Genomic DNA, 12,093 nt, shown 5'->3' with positions numbered 1-12,093 from the left:
CGACCTCTCGGCAGCTTCTGTTGCCAGGGCCTCCTCCAGAGCGACCTGGAACGTTAGGTCCTTCTTAGCGTAGAGGCGTCGTTGCAGCTTCTCATCCTTCAGGCCACCGACGAGGCGGTCACGAAGCATGTTCTCCAGCTCTGAGAAGTTGCAGAACCGGGCGGCTTGGCGGAGAGAGGTCACAAACCCAGTTATGGTTTCCCCAGGGGCTTGCCGCTTTGCGTAGAAGGCATTTCGACGAGCCACCACTGAGGGCTGCGGCGAAAAGTGCCCCTTCAGCTGTTCCATTATTGTTTTGTATGGAACAGTAGCGACGTCTTCAGGCGCAAGGAGAGCCCGGGCGATTTCAAACGTCTCCTCTCCGCAGACGCTGAAGAATATCGCCCTCTTCTTGGCGTCTTCTTCGTCGGTGACCCCTTTGGCTTCTAGGAGGAAGGTGAAACGGGAGGCGTACGCTTCCCAGTCTCCAGATGCTGGGTTGAATGGCGAGAAGCTGCTGTTGGCTGCCATTCTGAGTTCCTTGTGCCCCGGAGCTGAAGCCTGGATACACGGTGCGAGGCAGCGGTGCGGCAGTTGGCGGTGCTGCGGTGCTGTGTGTGGCAGTCAGCTCAGCGGGATCCCATCCTCGTCGCCAGTGAAATATACTCAGAGTCGCAAAGTGATTTCATGCTCTTTATTCAGCTCATAGTGGTGAGGAGGAATGAATAAATGTCCCCTCACAGTATCTGCTTTATATACATTATTTACACAATGGGCTGCACATGATTGGCTAATTCTGGAATTCTACTGTAAGCCAATCAGGTTGTGGATTCACTTCTATCTGGAGCAGGATTGGGTGGTTCCTGCCAACCAATCATACTGCTGCATTGTTCTAGGACCAATCAGACTGCTGCATTCTGAATCCTATTGTTCTAGGACCAATCAGACTGCTGCCTTTTGGATCCTATTGTTCTAGGACCAATCAGACTGCTACAGTTTGGATCCTATTCAACTCAGTACATAACAAAAGGCATGATAGTTTGCTTATCCCTCGTTTAATCTGAGAACTACAAAATGGCTTCCTCACCTGGATCCTTCTAACCAGCCTGGAGCAGGCTTAGATTTCATAACGCAACAGCATCGTTTGTCCCTCAGACCATTCAGTGCGGCCAGATAGCAGGGCTATAGCGGCATCACAATAAAATTTGGGGTTCTGTTTTCAGTCCGGTTTTATGTCGCTTCTCTGCAAAATGAAGGGAGAGCAGCTTTGGGGATTTCTTTTGGTTTTTAAAAGGGCACCTTACACACAAACAGCTGAATTCTAAGACCCACATGGGAGCTTTTTGAGCAGGATGCTAGCACTCCTCTGACCTAACAGGTACCTCCATTTGCAACTCTACAATCTAATGCAAAGTTAAACATGCAGGTGTTCTTCGCCACCCAGTCTCTGTCTCTCTCTCTCTGCTTCCCGATGTGTAACAGCATTTCCTTATGGAACAAGTGAAATATCATCATAATTGTCATAATTCTTAATGTAGTGGGGAAGGATGCTTTGAGGCATCGGTTGCTGGGATTTGGGCAAGCAGTGAGTCAACAAAAGCAGGGTTATGGAGTATCCTGTCTACCATCAGAAACCAGAAATAATGGGGTAAATAATTTGCTGCTGTTCGCTTCCACCTTCCAGCAGTCTGAGGTTAGGAAACGCTCTGAGCTTCAGCTGACATTTCCTAACTGTATTGGTTAATAGCTGTTGATTATATGATCCTCTCTTAGCCTTTTATTTATTGTGGTCAGGCTACTGGCTTTTAACAGCTCCTCAGTGCAGTAAATCAAAGCGGGTGAAGGGTGGTTGTGTCCCAAATGTGGAAGCCTCCAAACAGGCCGTAGCAATTAAGGTTCCTTTCATTAGCTGGAAACAGATGAGGTGGGATACCCACCCAGGCCGCTGTAGTCAATTCTCTTCGTAGCTTCACTGCGACTTGGTACATAGGCAACCCCACACTTGTATATAGGCATGGTATATAGGCAACCCACATTTGTGGGTTGGCCAGATCTTACAGATCGTATCCTTTATTTCTTGGAAAACTGAACCACGGGAATTGAGGGCCATCCGTCAGAAGAGAATAATTTAAAAGAGTGACAGCCCCACCACAGCAATCCCATAACCCACCAAGCATTGTATGATGGAATGAATTTAACAGCAAAGCCCTATTTGGATGCTGCTATCAACCCCTGACTAAAAATTTAGAGAGAAACTGGAAATGTGTGTTGTTCCTGTTGAACACTTAAATTTGGGCAGGGATGGGGCAATCCAGAGAAAAGCTGGGAGACTTTCGGTTATTTGGGAAATGAGAGTTCTTCTTTCAGCGTAGCTTTATGGCCTCCCTTCTCTGTGCTGTTCCCTATAGATGTCTGTTGCACCACCATATTAGAAATGAAGGGGGAAAGCTCTGATCTGTATTATTGATTTCCACCTCAGATTGGGAAGGCAACTTAGTTCAAAACTCCAGATCTGCTGAATGCTGTTAGACTCCTTTCCAACATTGCGGTTTCGTTCCCACTCTTTTCTACCCCTCTCCCCAAACTAGCAAGATGGCCCCAGAGGGGGATTTGCTCAGAGGCCCGGGATCTGTTCCAAAAGAAGACCATTAGATGGCATTACAGTACATAGGATTTTAATACAAGCATTTTGGCCCGACAAGAATACAAAAAAAAGGCTTTGCTTCCAAGTGACATAATAGTACATAACAAAAGCAGGTGACAAGAGGTGGCAGAGGTTCTTCAATACATTCTGCTTCAAAAAGAGAGATGCACAAAACAATCAGGCCGACATCACAAGCAACTATAAAACAATTTTGATACAAACAGCCCCTTTGATTTTGCCATCTCAGGCAGGTTTAACTCCCCTCAGGGCTGCACTACGCTATGCAGGCTTGATCCAAGATGGCCGTCGGCTTCAATTATGTTGGCACAGACACAGCCTGCCCAACTGGGTCATGTAAACTGGTTCTTAATCAAGCGACGAGCTAGCAACTATTGCTTGAGCAAAGGATTTTGGCGTCTGACTGGACAAGTCATTCCATATGACATACTTTAACCTACTGGGCCACTGTTTCAGACATGGGGGACTGGGACAGACTTGTGACACCAGCAAGCTGAGAGCAAGTGATTTTGCGTTGGGATCTGGGCTACCAAGGAGGGTTGAGAAGGGAGGGTTTCCTAATGGAAGAAGCAAGGGGGCATTGATTGGGAAACAGCTAACCTACAAATTTGAAACTGGATTGCCATGGGAGGGCAGCCAAGATGGTCAAGGGTCTGGGAACCAAGCCTTATGAGGAACGGTTGAGGGAGCTGGGCATGTTTAGCCTGGAAAAGAGGAGACTGAGAGGAGATATGATAGCCATCTTCAAATCATCTGAAGGGCTGTCCCATGGATGATGGAGCAAGCTTATTTCTCCTGCTCTGGAGGGTAAGACCCAAACCAATGGATTCAAGTTTACAAGAAAGGAGATTCCGACCAAACGTCAGGAAGAGTTTTCTGACAGTAAGAGCTGTTTGACAGTGGAACAGACTCCCTTGAGAGGAGATGGACTCTCCTTCCTTGGAGGTTTTTAAGCAGAGGCTGGACGGCCATCTGCCAGGGGTGCTTTGGTTGAGATTCCTGCCTTGGGCTAGATGACCGTCAGGGTTCCATCTCTGATTCCTCCAGAAAACTCTTGTAGCTCTATGGCGGTTTGGAGCATATTTGTTAGGCAAAAGTTCTGAAAACTCCTTGGATAGGAGGACTCACAACCGTGTCTTTTGAATGTGTTTTACTTATTTTTTTTAAGGGTAGGGGTCCTAAAATTTTGGGGGGAAACACAGCCTAAGATCACATACTCCTCTCAGAAGAGTTGAGCTGACATTCCACCCACCCTGCCTCAAGTTCCCAGGATGTGGACCAGCCTTTCGCCCTAACAGTTTTGAGTGCAAGGGTTTTCTTTATCCCCGCTGTCTCGCTGTCCGCCTGGCTGCACACTTGCAGGGACGGGCCCATAGCTGCCGTCATACGTGCCCCTCGGCCCGTATGCTACGGACCCGCCGCTGTAAGTCGATCCCCCTGCCACTGCTCCACCGCCGCCGTATGGATATAGCCTAGGTGGCTCGTTTCGTATTGGGATGTAGCCTCCACCCCGCTCCTCAGCAGTCGGTATGTAAGGGAACCCAGGTCTCTTCCACACTGGGCGGGGAAAACCCTGGCTGTTATATCCAGGGCCATAGCCGTATGACCCAACGCCAGCCCCATAACCTGGCATGCCAGGTTTCACATTTGGTGCCCATAACGGAGGAGGGAGCGTCCCTCCAAATATAGACCCCAACAGCCCAGGCCGGCTTGGCTTGCCAGATTGGAAGGGGCTCGCCCCTGGTGAACTGGGGCCAGTTGTAGAAGACCCCCCTGCCTGTCCCCCAAAGGTCGCAGGGCTGCCACCCACTATGCGGGTGTCTCCTCCATCAGGGATGCAATCTCTTCGCCCCATTGACGAGACGTCGGGCTGCATGAGGCCGCTGGGCAGAGAGTTCCGCTGGACCCCAGGAGGCAAGGGCTGCAGGTCTTCCGCAGACGACCCTTCGATGCATCTGGAGGCTGAGCCTAGAAAGAGACAAAGTGGCCGGTTACAGGAATAGTACCATGGCATTCTGGGACTTGCCACGACTACCTGTCCTGTTGCCTTTAGTCTGCCAGTGAAGTCAAAGGTGTGGAGGCTCAGGGGGCACTGACACAGAACGGAGACAATGGCAAGAGAGAAGAGGGGCAGAGCCAGGCCCAACCCACTCTGTGGTTTTGTGGTGGAGCCCCTGCCCAGCTGCTCAGTCTTCAATAACTTCTGGTGAACAAACTCAGATAGCAAGCCCCCTGTTTAAATCCTGGAGTCTGTTAGAGCAGGCATGTTCAACAGGTAGATTGAGATCTACTGGTAGATCACTGGATGTCTGTGGTGGATCACTGGTAGATCAGTGGCTCCCCCAAAAGAAGCGAAACAACTTTGGCTCCCCTAAAAAAAGCCCTGCACTCCCCCCCCCCAAAAAAACAGGCTTTCCTCTTCCCTAAAAAAAAGCTCAACAACTTTGACCTGAACCCCAAAAAAGGGGGTAGATCACTGCCAGTTTTTAACTCTGTGAGTAGATCGCAGCAGTCTCTTGGGAGTTGACCACCCCTGTGTTAGAGGATACAGCGATGGGAAGCTAGGTGGACCAAGGATCTCCCTTCGCACCAAACATTTAAAGCACTGCGATACCACTTTAAGCAGTCGTGGCTTCCCCCAAAGAATTCTGGGAGCTGTAGTTTGTTAAGGGAGCTGAGACGCTCTGTTACCCTCGCAGGTTCCCCAAGCGGTTTAACGATAAATCTCTCTTCACGTGGGAACTCTAGAGATGGTAGCTCTGCGAGGGAAATACTCTAATAACTCTCAGCACCCTTAACAGCAGCTCCCAGAATTCGTTTCACTCATGTGTGCAAATATTATGCAGATTTAATTGGGTCAGTTAAACGATTGCTTGCTTTTGCTTTTTTTAAAGGTGCACTTGTTTACAGTGGTAGCTGGTCCATTACGGCAAAAGGGTATATTGCTCCACCATTGTCTGTGTGCCAGCTCCCATTTGACAGCCTTCTTACTTACAACCGGTCCATACCTGTCAGTTTCCTCCTCCTAAGTTAGTGTTGCCCTTGTAAACTCAGAAGGGAGAAAGACTGGGACAAGACTTGCCTGTCATTGGCTCTGGCTCCCCCTATTGTTGACCTCCCTGCCTTCCATCCAATCAGGTCCACCAGGCACTGCTGTTTTCATTTGGTTTTTAAAATTTAAAAGAAGTCTAGGCTGCCCCTCAGTTCAGCAATCGGGATGCAGTAAAATTGACTCAACACAAAATCGCTTTAACTGAATGACAGCCCTCGTTTTTTACATCTTAATGGAGTTGAAAGGAAGGCACTCAGGAATGCTGTCAAGCACCTTAATTACCAGGCTCACACTGGAGAATCATTCTTTCCACGGCAAGTCACGAGGATCTTTAAAATCAGTTTCAGCTTGTGCTGAGTGAGGCCTCTGATGGATGACGAGATTCTTGGAAGCACAAGGAGGGAAGGCAGGAGAGCAGTTTGCTAAGATGGGAGGAGTAGGCTGGGTACCATAACCCGTGGGTGGCAGTCTAGGGGTGTGGAGAACACAGACTGCCGCTCACAACAACCAAAGCAAACAAAGGCTTATTGAGGACGCTTGCTTTCAGTTCACACGCTCTGTGTGTGTCAGGGAGGGGCAACTGGGAAAGGGGTGGGGTGGGCCCTTCTGTGGGAATGTTGACATGAGCAAATCTCTCTGGAACAAGGGCACCATGCTTTCCATTAAAGAGGAATCAGGACGCCTAGCTCCTTCATCGCAGATCTGTGCCTCTCCTCCAAACATGGTTGAGCTCCCAATTCCTATCTGTCCCAATCAGCATATATAGCTGATGGTCAGGGATGATGGGAGTTGTATTCCAGGAATATCTGGAGCCATGCTATTTTTTCTAGGTGCTGGAACTCTCCATGAATGCCTCCCTTGTTCTCTTTTCATGGCAATGGTGCCCACCTGAGAGGTGCTGGAACTGAGTTTGCGTAAGTTCCAGCTGGGGGGGGGGGAGCCCTAATCTGGAGGGATGTTGCTCATCCCTCCTCTAACACCTCCTGTGTCTCACCTGGCAGCAAACAAATTATTGGAACAAAAGGGGAGTTGGTGCATTCTGGGTTTGCTAAGTTGGAGCAACCTAAGAGCTCATGAGAACCTAGTTGCAATTGGGCGGGTAGGTGGGAAGGATTCCAAGAGTGTTGGAGTATAGCTGGTTGATTGTGATCTATGCTCACCCACATTTTACCCTTTTGTCCAAATGTGGACATGCACATCAGTGGCTTTAAATGCAGCAAGATCATTTGGCCCCGCTCCGTTTCAAGTTGCAATCGCACAGTGCTGTGCACACCAGAGAGAGAGGCTGGGAGTGTCTTTTTCCAATGCATATCATCCTTTTGGTTTTCCCACCGCTGTAACCCCAGATACCCCTATTGATGAAACTGTTGTCTGCCCACGTGCAATGGCTCAAATGTACACACCAACGTTTAACAGCGAAGTAAATGTGCCTTAAGTTTTCCTTTTTGGGCTGAGGCTGGTTTGAGGAGGAATGCATCAAATGGCAGTATTTGTCGAGAAACCACAAGGTATCTCTGCGTCGTGGGTAATGTGTGTTTACAAATTCAAAAGCCAGCAGTGGGAGTGCGCCGGAGCCAGAGTAAATGGCAATGTGTACGCAGCCTCGGATAATGCAAAGTGAGAAGAGGCAGTGGGAGTTATCTGAGACATTTGCTCCGTTAGTGTATATAGTACAGTGGTACCTCGAGTTAAGAACTTAATTCGTTCTGGAGATCTGTTCTTAACCTGAAACTGTTCTTAACCTGAAGCACCACTTTAGCTAATGGGGCCTCCTGCTGCCGCCACGCTGCCGGAGCACGATTTCTGTTCTCATCCTGAAGCAAAGTTCTTAACCCGAGGTACTATTTCTGGGTTAGCGGAGTCTGTAACCTGAAGTCTATGTAACCTGAAGCGTATGTAACCTGAAGCGTATGTAACCTGAGGTACCACTGTACATACAAATGTATCGTATGAGTTCAAGCCTGCATTTGTAGCACACTTGCAAGCACAGTAGAGGTGTTGAATGCCAATTTGGCACCTGCGCAAGGAGCACTGCTTTACAGTGCAGTGACTGGAGACATTCTGCAGGATACATTTATGGAAATTGACTCAATAAGTGTCTGCTGGATCAGGCCAATCGCCCATCTAATTCAGCATCCTGTTCTCACAGTCGCCAACCGGGTGCCTGTGGGAAACCCATAAGTAGGATAAAAGCACAAGAGCATTCTTGCGATTTCCAGCAACTATGCATCCACTATGCTCCCATGGCTGGTTTTAGAAGCCATTAGCCACCATCTAGATCTATCCTGTCCTTTCTTCTGAAAAGCTGCGTTGGATGCATTTCCCCTGCACAAACCAGCCTTGATCTGAATTTAGAATAATTCACGCCTTATCCTCCAGTGTCGCAACTGCTAATCACCGCACCAGGCACGCCCACGAGTTTGATACTCGATACTGCCTCTCATTCCCAAGCGCTGAGTGCATTTGGAACATTACCCAGGAATTCTGGCTCCCAGCCACAAAACATTTTCCTAATCTATAAGTAATAAAACAAAAGCATGGCTTTCATCACTAGGGACGGACTCATCTCTCCTATAGGACATTCGCCCCAGGCAATGGGCAGGCCAAGAGCATCGTGTTAACATGATCCAGGTCAAGTGCTGGCAATAATCGCAATAAAGGCAAACATGGGAGAAGGGGGGGAGAACAAGACTAGGAAAAATGAAAAGGGAAGAAATGATCTGCATTGGCAATAGTGCATTCCCATCATCCACTCTCAAGATTCTAGTCTTCTCTCCACCTGCATTTACATCTTATCTCCCATTTCATTCTGTCTGCTCTAGGTGTGCAAGCTGATTCTTGTTTGTTTGATTACTAGCGTATGATTTTATGCTGTTAACCACTTTTTAAACCACCCTTAAATGGTGGTATACGTTCTATAAACAGTGGGCAAATAAATCAACGAATATTGGATCTTCTTCTTCTTACTCCCACTTTAAGCCACGGTGCCATGCCATTCCCTAGGGGCGGACCAGCTCTCATTTTTTGCAATTGGAGCAGTGCTGCAAATTTCCTTCCACATTCCCCTGCTATCATTCCCCATCCATTAGCGAGAAAAGAAATTGCATTCAAAAATTATCAAAGGGGAGGGGGGAAATTGAGTCAAATTCTCGTGTGCGGGGTACGATATGAGCTTTTTGTTGTGGTAACCTTACTTCTGAAGTGGAGGAGAGGTTTGTGAACGTTCCTTTTTTTACCATTCTGCAAATCCTCTTTCCAGGGGTCTACACTCTGTATCTTCACTGGGCGCTTGTGTTTCCTGAAAACCACCTGACACTGTCAGCGGGGCTTCCTTGTAAGTACAGGAGGCGAGGGAGACTTTCTACCAATGCTACTGACAGCTGTTTATTGTTATTTTTAAGTGAAGCCTTTTAAAGAAATCAGCATGGGTTGTTGTTTTTAAAAAGAGAATTTTTCTTGAACAAAATAATCATGCACACCAGTCTGAGACACTTCCTGGCTTTCTGTGCTTCAGTTAAAGACCAAAAGAATAATAGAATCATAGAATTGTAAAGTTGGAAGTCTAGTCAAACCCCCTGCAATGCAGGAATATGCAGCTGCCCCAAATGGGGATCGAACCTGCAACCTTGGTGTTACTGGCACCATGCGCCAAGCAACTAAGCCATCATGGGAAGGGTTGTTGCTCAGTGGTAGAGCGCATGCCTTGCATGCAAAAAGTTATGGGTTCTGTCTCAAGCATCTCCAGGGCCAAGTTGACAGATGGGCAGAACCACTCTCCTGCTAATCACCTGGTGTCAGTTGACACTTTTATACACACATAACATATTGCTGTCAGGGGACTATAGCAGACAGTCTCCCTGGCTTCCTGTACTTACAGGGGAGCCTGACAACCAAGGATTGACACAGCCTGAAAATCCTCTTTTGGCTGAGCCAAAAGCTCATTGCCTGCCTCACCCCCAACGCCCAAAATGCCTTGGCAACTTAGCAAATCTAAAACATGGGCACCCCAAATAGCAAAGGAGTCAGGTTAAGAACCTAGGAAGACCCTGCAGGACCATCGTATCCAACATTCTGTTCTCACAACGGCCGCCCAGATGCCAGTGGGAAACCACCAAGCTGGACCTGAGCACAAGAGCCCACTGTGGTTTCCAGAAACTGGTGCTCAGAAGATAGACTGAGGGACTATTAAGGATTTACATACCCTCCAACATTTCTCTCCTGCAAATAGGGACGGCCAGTGCTATTTTTATAGAAAAAGAGGTGCCGGAACTCACCACGAAAGCCTCCCTTGTTCTCTCATAATGGCAATGGCGCCCACCTGAAAGGTACTGGAACTGAGTTCCGGCTGGGGGGGGGAGCCCTGGGGATGTCCTATTCCATACCCTCCAACAGTTCTCCAATGAAAATAGGGACATCCTAAGGAAAAGGACATGGGTGGCACTGTGGGTTAAACCACAGATTTCCCGATCAGAAGGTCGGGGGTTCGAATCCCCGCAACAGGGTGAGCTCCCATTGCTCGGTCCCTGCTCCTGCCAACCTAGCAGTTCTAAAACACGTCAAAGTGCAAGTAGATAAATAGGTACCACTCCGGCGGGAAGGTAAATAGCGTTTCCGTGCCCTGCTCTGGTTCGCTAGAAGAGGCTTAGTCATGCTGGCCACATGACCCGGAAGCTGTACGCCGGCTCCCTCGGCCAATAAAGCGAGATGAGTGCCGCAACCCCAGAGTCGGCCATGACTGGACCTAATGGTCAGGCGTCCCTTTACCTTTAAGGAAAAGCGGGGCATTCCCTGATCAAATCAGAAACCGGGACAGCTTCTTTAATTCCGGGACTGTCCCTGGAAAATAGGGACACCTGGAGGGTTTGCATCGATGATGTCTGAATGATGATAAGCCCTTGAGCCCCACCAAACCATACCTTGCAGGTGGAGACACAGAACCAGGAGGATGGCCGCAGAAGTCATGCCACAGAAGGGCCATCGCCCAGGACTTCCACAGTTCATCTTGAGAGGCCTCTGAGAGCAGGAAGAGGAGAAGAAGTTCTGCTTCCCTCTGCTGACTCTGCCTTGGAGTGACAGAAGTATCCTGCTCCTTCCCTCTGTGCTCTGGGAATTATATCACCGGAGCCCAGCCCCGCCCAGCCTTGAAAATAGCATCCCGAGATGGGATCAGGATACTGCATTCCACCTGCTGTATCACTGCGGTTGGCCACACCTATCAGCCTTGCCATTAACCTGATGGTGCTTTCGGGGCAACAAGGTGATTGGGTGGGGAAATGGGAGGAGCCTATGATGTAGCAAGTGAAACCTGGAGGGGATAAGGATGGGTTTTAGGGAGGTAAATATGGAGAAAAGTGGACCATGCATTAAGCGGGGTTACTTAGCCACTCCAGGCTAGGCTGCCATGTTTTCGTTAACAGCTGCATGTCTGAGAGGAATACATTCAGCAGGATAAGGGTTTCACAGAAGCATGGAATTGTAGAGCGGGAAGGGACCGAAAATGTCATCTAATCCAACCCCCCTGCAATTCAGGAATCTCAATTTATCACAGGCATTACCTGCCCAGGGACAGGGCTCTTTATGTGTACTGAGGGGGTATTCTATGCTTCTTTTTTAAAGTTGATTTTTATTAAAAGTTTTCATCATAAAAGACAATAAAAATCACACTAATGTTAAAAAGAAAAATAGAAAAAAGGAAGAATAAGGAAGGAGGAGGAGGAGGAGGAGGAGGAGGAGAAGAAGATTAAGGAAATTATAAACTTCTCTATACTCTCAATACTTCTCTATACCTCTGCTTCTGACCTGGATCCACTGCCTAAAGAATAATTTGCTACACAAAACGACCTCTTCAAAAAGACTCTTCCTCTGTACAGAAGTTGGTACCACCCTACAATAAAGGTTTTACAATTAAAAGCACATGTGTTCGGACACCCATTTTTTGCCTTCTGAACAAAAACCCTGGAATTTCCCCCACCGCATTCCTGGGATAGCTCAGTCAGTAGAGCATGGGACTTTTAATCTATGGGCCAAGCTTCCTCAAACTCGGCCCTCCAGATGTTTTGAGACTACAGTTCCCATCATGCCTGACCACTGGTCCTGCTAGCTAGGGATCATGGGAGTTGTAGGCCAAAAACATCTGGAGAGCTGAGTTTGAGGAAGCCTGCTCTGGGCTGTGGGTTCAAGCCTCACCTTGGGTGAAAAATTTCAGCGTTGCAAGGGGTTGAGCTAGATGACCCACGTGGTGCCTTTCAATTCTACAGTTCTGTGATTCCAGTGGTAGTTTCATTTCCCTTCATCTCCATGCTAAGCCGAGTTTGGCCTGCTGGAGTTTCTGGTTGTCCCCTTGGTGCCAATGGGCTGGGACCAGCTAAGTCATGGGTAGGCAAACTAAGGCCCGGGGGCC

The 12,093-nt window shown here is 48.4% G+C and overlaps 2 long non-coding RNA genes across 2 annotated transcripts; both read right to left on the bottom strand.

Moving 5' to 3' along the window:
- Window positions 1-2,637: 2,637 nt before the first annotated feature.
- LOC308470159 lies at window positions 2,638-11,076 on the bottom strand. The gene is made up of 2 exons (XR_013982202.1): window positions 10,610-11,076; window positions 2,638-4,609 (listed from the first exon to the last, which is right to left on the bottom strand). It is a non-coding gene; the product is annotated as an uncharacterized lncRNA (long non-coding RNA).
- LOC308470248 lies at window positions 7,220-10,598 on the bottom strand. The gene is made up of 2 exons (XR_013982301.1): window positions 9,059-10,598; window positions 7,220-8,974 (listed from the first exon to the last, which is right to left on the bottom strand). It is a non-coding gene; the product is annotated as an uncharacterized lncRNA (long non-coding RNA).
- Window positions 11,077-12,093: the final 1,017 nt, after the last annotated feature.

Source organism: Podarcis pityusensis (assembly GCF_964106645.2).
Source record: "Podarcis pityusensis genome assembly, chromosome: 2".
NCBI classification, from domain to species: Eukaryota; Metazoa; Chordata; class Lepidosauria; order Squamata; family Lacertidae; genus Podarcis; species Podarcis pityusensis.
This window is presented reverse-complemented; position numbering and strand designations above follow the sequence as displayed.